Consider the following 13,520-nt stretch of genomic DNA (forward strand, 5'->3'; position numbering starts at 1 on the left):
ATGCCCTTTTTCGGCAAGTGTATACAAATTGTATACTTAAAAAATAAATATGCGGGTGCACATTTAGAAAGTTGAAAATACACAAAAATTGGCCAAAAGTGTTCGCTAAGCCAAATTAACACATTTCCGGGCAATTGTTTATTTATTCACAGTATTTATTCAAATGATGTGAGACCTTTGGAAGTTATCTTTATAATTGGTTACATTTTTAAGGACCATATGGATAAGCCGCAAGACTTACTGCTGATTTATATAATTTACATGTATATTATATATATATATTTCAATTTATTCGCTGCAATTAGAAGGCGTTAAATCTCAATTAAAATGTGGCACGAGGCGGCAAGTGATTTGCCTGGATTAATTTATGCCCTGACAAAAACACAAGCAACAACAAGCCTGTGTGTTTGTGTGTGCTCGTGCTTTTGTGTAAATGTTATTGAAACTAATGACGTTTACGGCAAACTTTGCCGGGCTTTCAGTTGCTACAGTCACAGCCTTGCCGTCTTATTGTTCTGCTGGTCATGCAACACCGGGTCGTATGCGTAATGAAATTTTGTGTGCCTTGTGCTTTTGTAACTCAATTAATTGCTGACCTCAAACCAGGGTCCGAACATGTTTAAATTCACTTAAAACTCGCTGCGAATTTAAGCCGCTCATTAAACTGACCGGCAGCTTGGGCCGGTCACCTGCCCGGGGTAAAAAAAAAATAAAGAGAAAATATATTCAAATTGGGACTAGCAGATCCGCCTAATGGTCATTGAGCTGACTTGAAGCTGCACATTTAATGCGCTGCGCGTCCTCGTTGACCCACAAATAGCGGAGCATGAAATTCCAAATTCCATTGGAAGTAGCGTGAAGTGGCGGCTGCCGGGCAGGCGGGCAGCTTGTCAAGTCGTTTCCTTGGACAATGACGGCGCGTTGAGATGCCTTTGATAATTGTACATTCCGGTCTAGTTAGGCCTTCATCTCTGTCGCCCTCTCCTCCCTCACTCACCCTCTCTCTCCCTCTCTCTCTTTCTCTGACTCGGTTTTCGCTTTTCTTTCAAATTTTCACGGCAATCGAAACGTCAGGCACTCAAGCAGCAGCAACTTATCTGCGGCAAAAACATTTGAATAAAATATAAGGCGAGAAAAGTTAAATGTAATGTAAAAGCCACAACAGCGACGTCTCGACTGAATTGAAAATTTGGCTTGGCTCTCGTATACCCTTTCTTGAGTGTGCATAGACACATTAATAAACCAAAACAGTGTTTTAAAAAAGGCAAGAAAAAAGATCTTTTAATATATATTTATTTGGTTAAGCAATCGGAATCCAGACAAAATATGAAAAATGGTATTCGAATAATAATAAGTATATACGTTGTATGAATTCAGTTTTAGTGATAACACGATCAAAATATGATCAAAAATAGTTCTCTATATTTCGTGAAGGGTATGCACGATTCATTAAAAGTTACATTTATTTTGTATTCATTTTTGTATGTGCCCGCTGTGTTGGTCAAAGCGCAGTCCAGAATTCAGACGCACATATATAAACATTTTTTAATATAGCTGGCGAGCCAATGATATTTAGGAAAAAAGAAAAGAAACAGCAAATGGCAAGGCAGCAGCTGAAATTCGCAATTTAAATGTCGGTTAAATTTTAGGCAGCTACCCGAATGATATTTAATATGCCTGCAGAGCCAACTGCGTACCCTATTCGGAGCTCATTACGTAATAATGAGTGGAAAATGTGTAATAAAGTTACATAATTACATGTTAGCGTGGCAGCAAAATCTTTCTCTGAAAATAATCGAAAATTTTGAATTGCGCAAAATGTTTGCAGCATACTCTAGGGCGGATGTATTTAAATTTTAGAGTGAACATATTTCGCATTTAAAGTACCCTGCATGTGCGTTAAATAACAAATTTAAATAAAAGAAAAACTGTTCTAATTTATGAGCGCCCATCAGCGTTTATCATGTTGATGCTACACTGAGCGTCAAGCATATGCACAGTCTTCTATCATATTAATCTTGCACCAACCATCAACAAAAACCAAGTTGCGTAGGCAGTGTCATAAAAGTTGTGGAGGAACCTTAAAATTACAACAACAAAAATGTGTATATATGTATACATATTTATGGGACAAACTTATGGTATATACTTAGAGAAACACTTGCATATTTAATATAAAATTCGATAGACATGCTGTAAATGTCTTATGGCTAGGTGATTGGCAGCTTAGTCAACTTACGACTGTCATCCATCAGCATCAGTCAGCGTCAAACCAAGGAGCTTATCCATACTCATATCATAAAATACTGTCTGTGGCTGGTTTGCCATGGCTCAAATTGATATTATTTGTCAATAATTTTTGCTGTCATGCGGCAAATGCCACACAATGTGACAAAATGTGCGAAGCTGTCGCTTAGTAAACTGCCACGAGCATGTAAAATAAGTAAAGAAACTCGTTTGAGTGCAGATATCCAATACACAGAACAGTTTCAACTACTGTTTAATAATAGATTGCTGTGACAATTGAAATATACGTGTGCCAAGCTGTTTAACTATATCTTTAACATTTTCCCTTATTATCCCTCGAGTATTTTAGCATGAAACAAATTGCACGTTAATCAAACTACACATTTCATCGGAACTATGATTGTTTTTTTACAGGCTGATGAAATTTTAATTAGTGTGTGCTTATTAAAATGTTTACCTTGATGAAAGAAATTACATATTGGAAAATGCATGCATACCAGGAAAGCAACCACAGCAAGGCGTAGCCGGAAAAATTACATTTACACGGACATTGTGTGTGTGTGTGTGCGTGTGTCCTTCAGCTGGGCCCAGTTGTCAGCTGAACAAACAGCCCGTAAATGTCAAATTAATTAGTGCATCATATAAATTATTTGTAATTAATCATGAAAAAACACAGAATGAGATTAACAGAGAGCAGGCAACCGGCAATGGCTTCAAGGTAGCTTTTGAAAAACAATGCTATCATTGTCAATTTAGCTGAAGATAAGTGGCTTTTCTAAGAAAAAAATATTTAATGCATTTTAAAACCTGATCAGATTTATTTTTCCGCTCAATATATAATATATATAAAAATCAAGAATAAATTATACAACTTAGTTTAAATACAAATTAAAAATTAACCATCACAACTTCGAGCTATACAAAAGGATACACAAAAAAACATCTGCAAAGTTGGTTAAGAAAAACCTAGTTACAAAAATATATTGACTTGGCTGGGCAACCTTATCACTTGCAACTCTTTCATTAGGTTTAATGTTCCATTTTGCTGCACTTCATTTTGGTCAACTGCAGGTTGCAAGCGATTTTCCCGACCGACATTTTGCAGCTTTTTTTCCAGCATGTTTTCAATTATCCAGCAGCTACGCCAAAGCACGCACAACTCTTTATGTGTGTGGGTGTATGGCTGTTACTGTGCTTGTGCTTGTGCGTTTGTGTGTGTGCTTGTGCTCATCAATGAACATTGAGTAACTTTTGCCAGTAATGGCCTCCGCCTCCTCATCCAACTGGGCTCAAATGGGACTCAACTTTGAAGCACGTTTGCATTTGACAGTCACGAGTAACAGCGAAAGCGGAGTAGTATATACTATAAAATACCTATGAACTACTCAAAATACTGTGCTTTTTAAAGCACTGGACCCATTGGTTTTATGCAAATGTATGTGACAGGTAGAAGAAAGCAAGACAACGAGCTGAGTCGATCTAGCCTTGTCCGTCGGCTTGTCCCTTTGTCTGTCTGTGTAAACGTGTCGGCCTCGGAAACTACAAGAGGCTAGAGAAATTTTAAAATATATATTCTTGTAAGCCATTCGCAATACAGGCTTATCATATTAAGTCGATATATCCTTTCATTTCTATAATATCGACGACTATCGATTTTTAAAGGAGATCGAAGCAGCAAACATGGTATGTTGTAGGTTCTCGTTCGTCTTAAATGCTAATTCTTGCGGTTTGGCATATTCACACTGTAAACTGTGTTTAAGACTTGAGAATTTCATAAAGACAGACTATAAGCACCGAAGTTATTTGAGAGTGCATTTGCAACAGTGCGCGGCTAAGCCAAGAAGAAGCACAACAGATCTATTTATGTGTGTTGTCGTTTATTTACGAAGAAGGATGCTAAATTGTTCGTAAGGCCAGCTTGGCGTTGGGCAAGGAATATCTTCAAGTTAAACTCTACTGACTAGTGCATTTGTGCTTGTTATTATGTTATATATGTTTCTTATACGCCGCCTATACTAAAATTAAGTTTGTTTTAGCTACACCTAATTATATACCCCTTGAGCTCACAATGGCAGGGTATACGATTGCTAACATGACAATGTTAATATTTAGAAAATGGCTATGCGAAAGCACAGGGAACAGCTTGTCAGTAACTCAGTTACCCAGTTAGTTGGTTAACAAAACAGGCAATGAAGCGAAATCGTGTGATACACCCGTAAAGCCTACGCAGCGAGATTGACTGAAGGCTTGTCAGTAGCAGATGTGCGAACATAATCAGCCTTTACATTACCCTTTGTTGGCCATCATTCTGCTAACCTCAGGCTGTTTCTCATTCTGTAATTCATATGCAATTAGTTTTACTGATAATTGTGAATTCTGCTGACACTCATCTTTTCTATAATAATCCCATTTATAAACATAATAGTCTGCGGTTTGTCTTGACAAAACGGCGTTGACAAGAGTCAGCAGTTTTATAATTAACTCGTTGTGGCTTCGGGCGCTGAAAATTTAATTAAAACGCAAATTAAATAAATACAAAATACTTGTGATATATCAGAGTGCCGTCAAGTGTTCTTAAAAGAATGCTTAATTATGTACATAGAAATATTTCAATGAATTTCAGAGTATTTTTAAATTGCAAATCATTTGGTTCAACTATATTGCGGGTAGAGCAACCAAAGAAAGGAGACAACTTAATTTTAAGAGATATTTTTTTAAAAACCCAAACAACCCATTTAATTTGATGTGTTGGTAAATGCTAAAAAAAACATTAGGGATTATCTTTGATGTTTCCTAAGATTAGCAGCTTCGATTGCTTTCAATATTTATTTTTATGTGAATGTTAACTGCAAAACAAAACAAAACATGAACTAATAGAGAGCAGTGTTGGGTAACGTTAGGCTAAGGTATGCAACGCTATAAGGGAGGGCTTCGCAAAGAGGCATACAAGAAAAACTTACGAAATTAAGTCAAATACATATATGAACATAGTTAATTTTGGCTGTGTTCATGCAACATAAAAGTGGTTTTCCTACATGTTAAACTTTTTTCATACTTTTTTTCAATAGCTTTGGTATGGTTATTATACAACACTCACTTAGTAAACGCAATGCAACTATTTTTAAGTGAAGCTCACAAAGTTAAGCAGCCAATTTATTCGAAAAATCAAATTCTTAGCTATTTCCGACAAGCGCAGCCAACAAGAAGCCAAAAACGTAAACTTGAAGTAAACTTGAAGCTGAGCCAAAGTTTATTAAATTGTTGAACAATGCATTTTTAATATACACTCAACGCGAGCCGAATGTTAAGTGTAAGATGTTTTGCATTTTAATGTAGTTTTTCTTGGTTTTTTTTTTCGTGTTTTTCTTTGCCTTGCAAGGCATTTGTCTGCGTTTTTAGTTCCTTTTTTGTGTATGGGCGCTGAAAAAGCTTGGGCGCTTAATTAGCTAATGGCAGTGGCATCGCTTGTCTCACACGGAACGTGGCTTGGACTGCAGCTTCTTGCGGAATGCCCAATTTGGCCAACAAATTGGCCTAAATGGCATGCAGCATGTCAGCGGGCTTTTGGCATTTGAGCCGCATACTTTTTACGTTAACCTCACCTGCATTTTAATAATGCAATATTTTTCGCGCCATTCGCTCGGCTACTGTCTGCCTGTCAGGCAGACTTTATGAGTCTTTGTGCGATTTTAATATGGGTTTTACTCGTACGTGGCAGCCACAGCCTGTTGTCAGCCCTGACAATGGAGGTGTGGCTTCTAGCTGCGTTGGGGCACTTTAAACTTGACGAGATGGCACAGATGTTTAAGCGTTTTGGAACAGATATTTACCCGTGACAGTATGCTAATGCAATATATCTAAAAGAAAGCCATTAAGTTCAAAGAAACATTTAGTTCAAAGGACACTTTAATCTTTTGCGTTCGTTTGCGGCGTGTCTATGTATCTCCTTAAGCACAAGACGCGCAAGTTAAAGGTGCCATATTATATATATATTCGACAAGGAAACGTATTTGGACAGAAAATAATAAAAAAAAAAATGAAGAAGAAATGTTAAGGTTCATAATAATTTAATTTTTCTTTTTTTTAGGAATTTGAATTTCTAAATACAAGAAAAGCTTATTTCAATTAACCTATTTCTTATAGTTCCATTATCTATAATTATCTTATAATTCAATTATTTATAGTACTTAATCCAATCCTTTATTTTCCCCCTTTTTGTATCACTTCTGATTGAAATGATGGATGAATTATATTTAATGTAAGTGTATTCAAGAACGAAATATGTCACATATTTAACAACAGAATATAATATGAATTCTATTCCTTTTCTTTGCATTTAAGAGAGAAAATATAGAAACCCTCAATTCAAAGCCCGTAATCTTTACAAAACTGGTGTTGAAAGGGGTTGGGCACAAAAGACCAGGATGAGCTACCTAGCAGTACAAAAGCAAAAAACCTCATCATAAGAATACCTGCCGCTCTGCGTCGCTCGGATGTTGCGACGACAAGAGCTGAGCAGCGTCTCAGCGCAGCCTGTGGCTGTGTGGCAAACATCTGTTGGCCAACACGAGGATGAGGACAAGAGGTCCACGGGCAGCACAATGGACAAAAAATTTAATGGCTTATGTAAATTTGCATTTGAATTGTTTTTTGAAAGCGGCTTTTGATGCGTGGCCGCATAAACAATTTGTAGCAAGTACTGTGGTGAAGCTACTCTAGCAATACATATCGGGTAGCAACGGTGACGGCGGTTGGCAGCCAATCTTCACAAAATAATTCGGGAAGTAGTCACCGAGGCCCCTCGTGGTTGAGTTAGCATGGCAGGGCGGGATCCTCTTGTTCCCTAGCTCTTTCGGGTGGGGGGGTTCTTTTTGCCATGTCTCGACCTGCATACACAATTTTATTTTAGGATCCCTACAGAATCTAAATTGGAGACCGATACTCCGCAGAAACAAAATCTCAAACAGGCATAACTTAACGAGCACTTAAAGTGCCAATACAATGGTGATAGCTTTCATTAGGGCATATATATTCCGAAGAGGCGAAGTCTTGGATGTAAGCTGACTCTCGCGTTCGATACCCTCCCAACCATGATCTTCAGCGTTTAAGGTTTTGAAGATCCCAAAAAAAACATTCTTCTACTACATTATATCACCATGTCACCAGGAAAGAAAACTTAGCAATTCATAATCAAAATCCGTAATTAATATTTATTATAAACAAAAGCATTATTCAATGAAACTGAATCCTTCCGTTAGATAATCTGCATCTTATTACAAGTGGCATTAATGATTCAACAATAATTCAGTAACTAAAACTAGTCCGTTAATATTTTTACAATGTCTCAAAGATTCTTCAAAAATAATTCATTTTATAAACTATTCAGTTAATATTTTTTTTTCTTATTGATCAAAAAGAAACTCTCCAAATTTCGCTAAAGTGCATTTTAATAATTATAGAATATAGCTAGGTAAGAAAAAAATGACATTCGTAAATTGAACTAAAGTGTATTCGGCAAAAGCAAAAAAAAAAGTTATTATAATAGAGTCAATACAATTGTAGTTGATGGTTAATTGTATGGTCGAAAAAAATATGGGCAACAGAAGGTTAAGCTCAAAGCGCATGGGCAAATCGGAGCGCAGCGCAACCAGCTGATCGGTGAATACGATGATACATCTTTGTGTACATATATTTGATTCTGTTAAAAATCTTTTCTTTTAGGTTGCTTCTGTTTCAGCTAGTAATTGAGCGGGGTGTAGGTAGAATCAAAGATGATAAGCATTCACCAGACTGACACGGTCATAAACATATTGATCGGAGCTAAAGCGTAATGTGAAACAGAAAGTAAAAAAAACTCAGCAGGTGCGCATGTCAGTTTGGCTGTGCTTATCTGTGCCAAAATAAGAAAATATACTCAAAACAAAAGGTTAAAAACTTACATGTATTCCTCGATGAAAGGCCTTCCAGCGGAGAGTTTGCAGCAAATTTTATTTAATTTTTTTTTCATTTGTTTTCTTTTGTCTTCTGTGGGGCTTTAAATTGTTTTGATTATATTATTATGGCACAGGAGGGTTTTTAAATTGTGAGTACTAAGAAGATACTCTCCGAAAATAAGTGGGAAAAAAAATATAAAAAAAATTCTGAAATGACTTTGGACTCTACAAGAAGGGGGATAGATTTATACTAGTATTCCTTTCTATATATATAAAGCTATGTATATAGATGTCAATTTTTCTTTTTCACTGCACTTGCACGCGGTTTTTTGAGGGCCTAATAAATGCACTTTTCACAAACTTTTGGAAGTCTCTCACAAGATTTAGTTAACAATTTTTTTACTAAAAACATTTAACAGCAATTTTCATGCATCTGCACGCTCCGGCCAACTTAATTGGCGATGTCATCTGGGCTTCTGATCAGCGGCGCGTCAATGGGGCCCAGAAGGCTACTGCCTCTTCCGGATTCCAAACTGTGGAAACGGCGCCTGCCCTTGCTGGCATGAGCAAGGGTATGGCAGCTGATCCGCCGTTGAGGCTGACGTCTATTTAATGGGGGCAGAAATGTCATTGCCGTCCCAAGAAATTACAGTGCCGTCCAATTGGCACACGTGGCGGCTGCCTCAAAATAAGTGGGTTTTTCTGTCAGAGACGGCGGCGGCAAGATTTATTCCTCCAAAAATTACTTTCGGCAGGCAAGCAAGAACTGGTTAAAACTGTGACCAGATCTTGGCACAAAGAAATATATGCCGGTGAGGTGCTGGTGGCCGGGTGGCGGAGCGAAAGGTTATCATCAAATGAACAAAAAAAATTTATTTCGCCAATCGGTTACTTTTAGGGTTTTTCTTTTTATTTTTTTGTTGTTTTTGGTTCAATTTAGTTGGAATTTAAATTAAACGAATTAAACGACTGATGCCCGAACTTGTTGCTTTTAGATTAATATTTTGGTGGGGCTATGTCCGCACCGCCGTAGCCAGACCTTCGATGGTAAAGTAACTTTTGAAAAAAAAAAGGGTTATATCCGGGACCTGCAGGCTTATATAGGGTCTCAGAGCTTTTTTCTTTCCCGGATTAGAGGGAAGATAGCTGCGCTGCCAACGTGCACGCAGGCGGTTTATAGCAGCGGCTGACTCATTCGCAGCTGACCATGACAGACAAAAGCTGATCGCTATAGCGTCGTTACACAAACGCAAGCTGTTAGGATCGCTTACGCGGTTTAATTTAAATAGGAAAACTGCGACCATTACACCACCCGATAATATCCTACCGTTAGACGGGTATATTAGCGGGAATTAGACTCTAATGTCCTTGGCATGAAAAGTACCAATTTCTTTTCCTTGCTGATTTTCAAGGGAATAAAAACAATTTCCGAGTTTCTTTTTGACACGGCATTTAATAAACTGGGGAGCCAGTTTAGCATTAAAATTGTGTGAGAATTTACTAAGCGCAAAATTTCGACAGAACACCTCCTGTCCTTCACGAAAGAAACAGGCTTGCTGCGTAAATTATATTGAGCCGCATTGCGCTCATAGGCTTTCCTGATGTTTTTCTGAATATCTGTCCTTAGCAATGCCAAATGGTCAGACCGCAACAGGGGGGCCTGCGGTTCTTCCAATAAGGACAACTCCTTCAATAATTTGTAATCGGTACCATGAGTGATCATATCCACCCCGAATAGGGCACGGTATGGAGAACACCCAATCGATTGGTGCAGAGCAGACCTTAAGGAGCATGAAATCCCTGTAATATGTTCATCCCAATGGGTCTGATCCTGTTTTAAATACGAGCGAATGGCGGCGAGTATTGAGCGGTTAACTCGTTCTGCAGCATTGCTCTGCGGTGAATATAGAGCTGTATACAGATGTTTAATGCCAAGTTCGGCTAAGAAGGCATTGAACTCACGAGCTTTGAACTGGGTGCCGTTGTCACTTATTATAGTTTGTGGCACACCAAAACAATGGAAAATTTGTTCAAGAAGAAATTTTTGTATCACAGCTGAGGTGAATTTCTTCAGGGGCTGCAACCAATGATACTTGCTAAAGTGATCTAAGACTATTAACAATCCCACATGACCGCTTTTGCTTCTAGGGTATGGCCCAAGCAGGTCAATATAAAGCCTTTGAAATGGTCTGCAAGTTGGGATGTGAGCACCCATAGGTGGCCGAAGGGTATAATTTGGAGCCTTAGTTTCTTTACATATCTCGCAATTTCGTATGTATTCACGTACATCTTTAACTAATCCTGGCCAGAACAAATGTCTGCGGATTCTCTCAATGGTTTTTTGCATGCCGGCGTGAGACGACGTTATGCTGTCATGGGCTTGTTTGAGCACATCGACTTTAAGTCGATCAGGCACCCATAGTTTCCACGAAGGACTTTCTTGTGACGAGTCTCCCCTCGAATGTTCGGTGCGTACATACAAAAACTTATCAACTATTTTTATGTCCGGAAACTGAGTAAAATTTTGGGAAAATTTGTCTTTAATTTGTACATAGCTGGCGTCCATAAATGTATCGGACTCAAGATCTATTACAGGACCCATGTCTAATTGAGCGATTTCATTCTCAGGCAACCGAGACAAAGCGTCGGGAACAATGTGGTCTTTGCCTTTCCGATGGGAGACGGAAAATTTAAATTGTTGCAGTCTAAAAACCCATCGTGCCAGTCTACCCGATATATTTTGCTGGCGCATAAGCCATAGCAAACTAGAATGGTCGGTAACCACTTCAAATTCCTGGAGTTCCAAATAACATCGGAACTTTTCGATGGCTAATATGACTGCTAGGCATTCACGCTCGGTAACACTATAGTTTCGCTGCGCACGGTTTAATTTTTTTGACATGAAAGCTATCGGTTGTTCTTCATTATCTTCAGACATCTGTACTAAAACGGCGCCAATGCCAAAATCACTAGCGTCACAATGTAAGAAAAATTTCTTCTTAAAGTCAGCATTTTTTAAAACCGGCGAGGATGTTAGCACTGTTTTTAAGTTGTCCATTGCGGTCTGTGCTTCAGGGGTCCACTCAAACTTTTTCTTTGTCGATAATACGTCCGTTATGGGGCAAGTGAGATCGGAAAAGTTGCATATAAACCGACGATACCAACCGCAAACTCCTAGAAATCCTCGAACTTGCTTCAAGTTTTTTTGCGGCGGCCAATTTACAATACAAGCTACTTTTTCCGGATCTGTGCAAATACCTCCGCTACCAATCACGTAGCCAAGATAATTGATACTTGTTACACAGAATTGACTTTTCGAAATATTTAAAGTCAAGTTGGCTTTTCTAAACTGCTCAGCGATGCGAACCAATACCGCCAGATGTGAACTGAAATCTTCGGACACAATACACAGATCATCTAAATATCCAAACACGCAATAGCGCAGGTCAGAAGGAATTATCTCGTCCATTAACCGACACATGGTAGAAGGCGCGTTACAAAGGCCAAAGGGCATGACCTTAAACTGATATAGCGGTCTTCCGGGGACCGTAAAAGCAGTGAGAGGCTTTGAATCCTCGGAAAGTTCTATTTGCCAATAGGCGTCTTTCAAATCTAGTTTGGAAATTATATTCGCCTTAGGTAGCCGCGAAAAAATGCCATCGATGCTCGGCAAAGGATAAGCATCTTTTTTTGTGGCGTCATTCAGTCTTCGAGCATCCAGACAAAGGCGAACCTTGTTGGGCTTAAGGACGAGTCGCATAGGCGAGCTCCAGGCGCTTACCGACGGCTCAATAACTCCAAGCTGCAACATGCGATCAATTTCTGCATATAACAACTTTTCTACGGCCGGACTTACAGGATAGAATCTTTGTTTCACTGGACGTGCGTCTCCTATATCTATACGGTGTTGGATCAATGTTGTGCGGCCTAATCTATCAACAGCGTTGGGGAACAACTGCTTTACTACGTGCAGCTGTTGCGTTTGCTGGCTATCTAAAGGGTATGCAATCGACTCTGTTTCCTGCTCTTTTTCCATTGATTTTAGTTCTACAGAATTTATAATGCTTGGTGCGAGCTCAAAGGCTCTCCAAAAATCATGACCCAAAATTAGATTTTGGTTTATAGAAGGAATCACATACAGTTTCAAGGACTTGGTAGCCGATTTATACTGCATTTTAACTTCAAGCACTCCGATGACTTTCTGACTATGGCCATCTGCTGTTCTGACATGCGATTTAATAGGCTTAAATTCCGGCATTACGGTAAAATCTTGTTGCGCAAGCGTAGAACCTATGCAGCTAATATTCGCGCCTGTATCCAATAGACCAAGCTCGGTAAAGGTTAAAAACGACACTTCGGCATAGCTGCGCATATCGGTGGGATTGCAAAAAACGGTCGAAACTAAAAGCTTGCTATGTTGCTTGATTTTTGAATAATAATTTTTCAAGCGCTGCGTACGCTGAGAAATACGGGGTTTTTCTTCATAAAAAATCTTATTTCGGACATGCAAATAATTAGCTAACCGTTCATGATACGGTAAAAATCGTAATTTAATAGTTTTAGCTATTTCTAAATTGTTGGAATGTGACTTTAAAGTCGGTGTAGGGACCAAGCTTTTGCTTCGGTCCACAGTTACAAAGTTCGTATGGGAATTAATTAGATTTTTGGGGGCATCCGACTGCTGCTGGATGCACCCTTCTGTTGGTTTTCCGAAGCTTTACGGATACAGTTTTGGCACTGGGGCTTATAAATGTTGGGTGCCCCGCATCCGTAACAAAATATACGGCGGTCAGCAAGGCAATTTTCCCACAGATGCCCTTGCTCTTCGCAGTTCCAACATTTAAAGTTGGTATGACATCTACGAATTGCTGCGATGTCAAAGTTTGTATCTTCTGAATTTTCTACCTCCGGTTCATTAAAAGACTCTTCTAGTCCATATACTTGGCGACGGCCAATAGTTCTGGATTTATTCATACCATCAGTGCGACAACTGAGCTCATGAACTAAATTCTCGTTCATTTGGACCAATCTACGTAGATGGCCAACTGAACTTATTGGCTGGTATAGCAGTTTATGTCGGGTTTCGGGTAATAAATTATTTTTTAAAATTTCGATTAACTCCTCCTCGTCAATTTTAATTGCAAATTTATCGATCAGTGACGCTACAGCGTCATGGAACGACACAAATGATTCCCCAGGGTTTTGCTTTCTAGCTCTTACCAGTTCTTTGCTCATAAAATCGGACCGATAATCTTTGTACTGATGGCGAAGTGCAGTACAAAATTCAGTCCAGACTATGTGGTCTACCTGCTTGTGGTACCGCCAGTACCAGTCACGGGC

This window comes from Drosophila novamexicana, unplaced genomic scaffold (assembly GCF_003285875.2).
Source record: "Drosophila novamexicana strain 15010-1031.04,08,12 unplaced genomic scaffold, DnovRS2.1 tig00000877-arrow-arrow-pilon, whole genome shotgun sequence".
NCBI lineage: Eukaryota > Metazoa > Arthropoda > Insecta > Diptera > Drosophilidae > Drosophila > Drosophila novamexicana.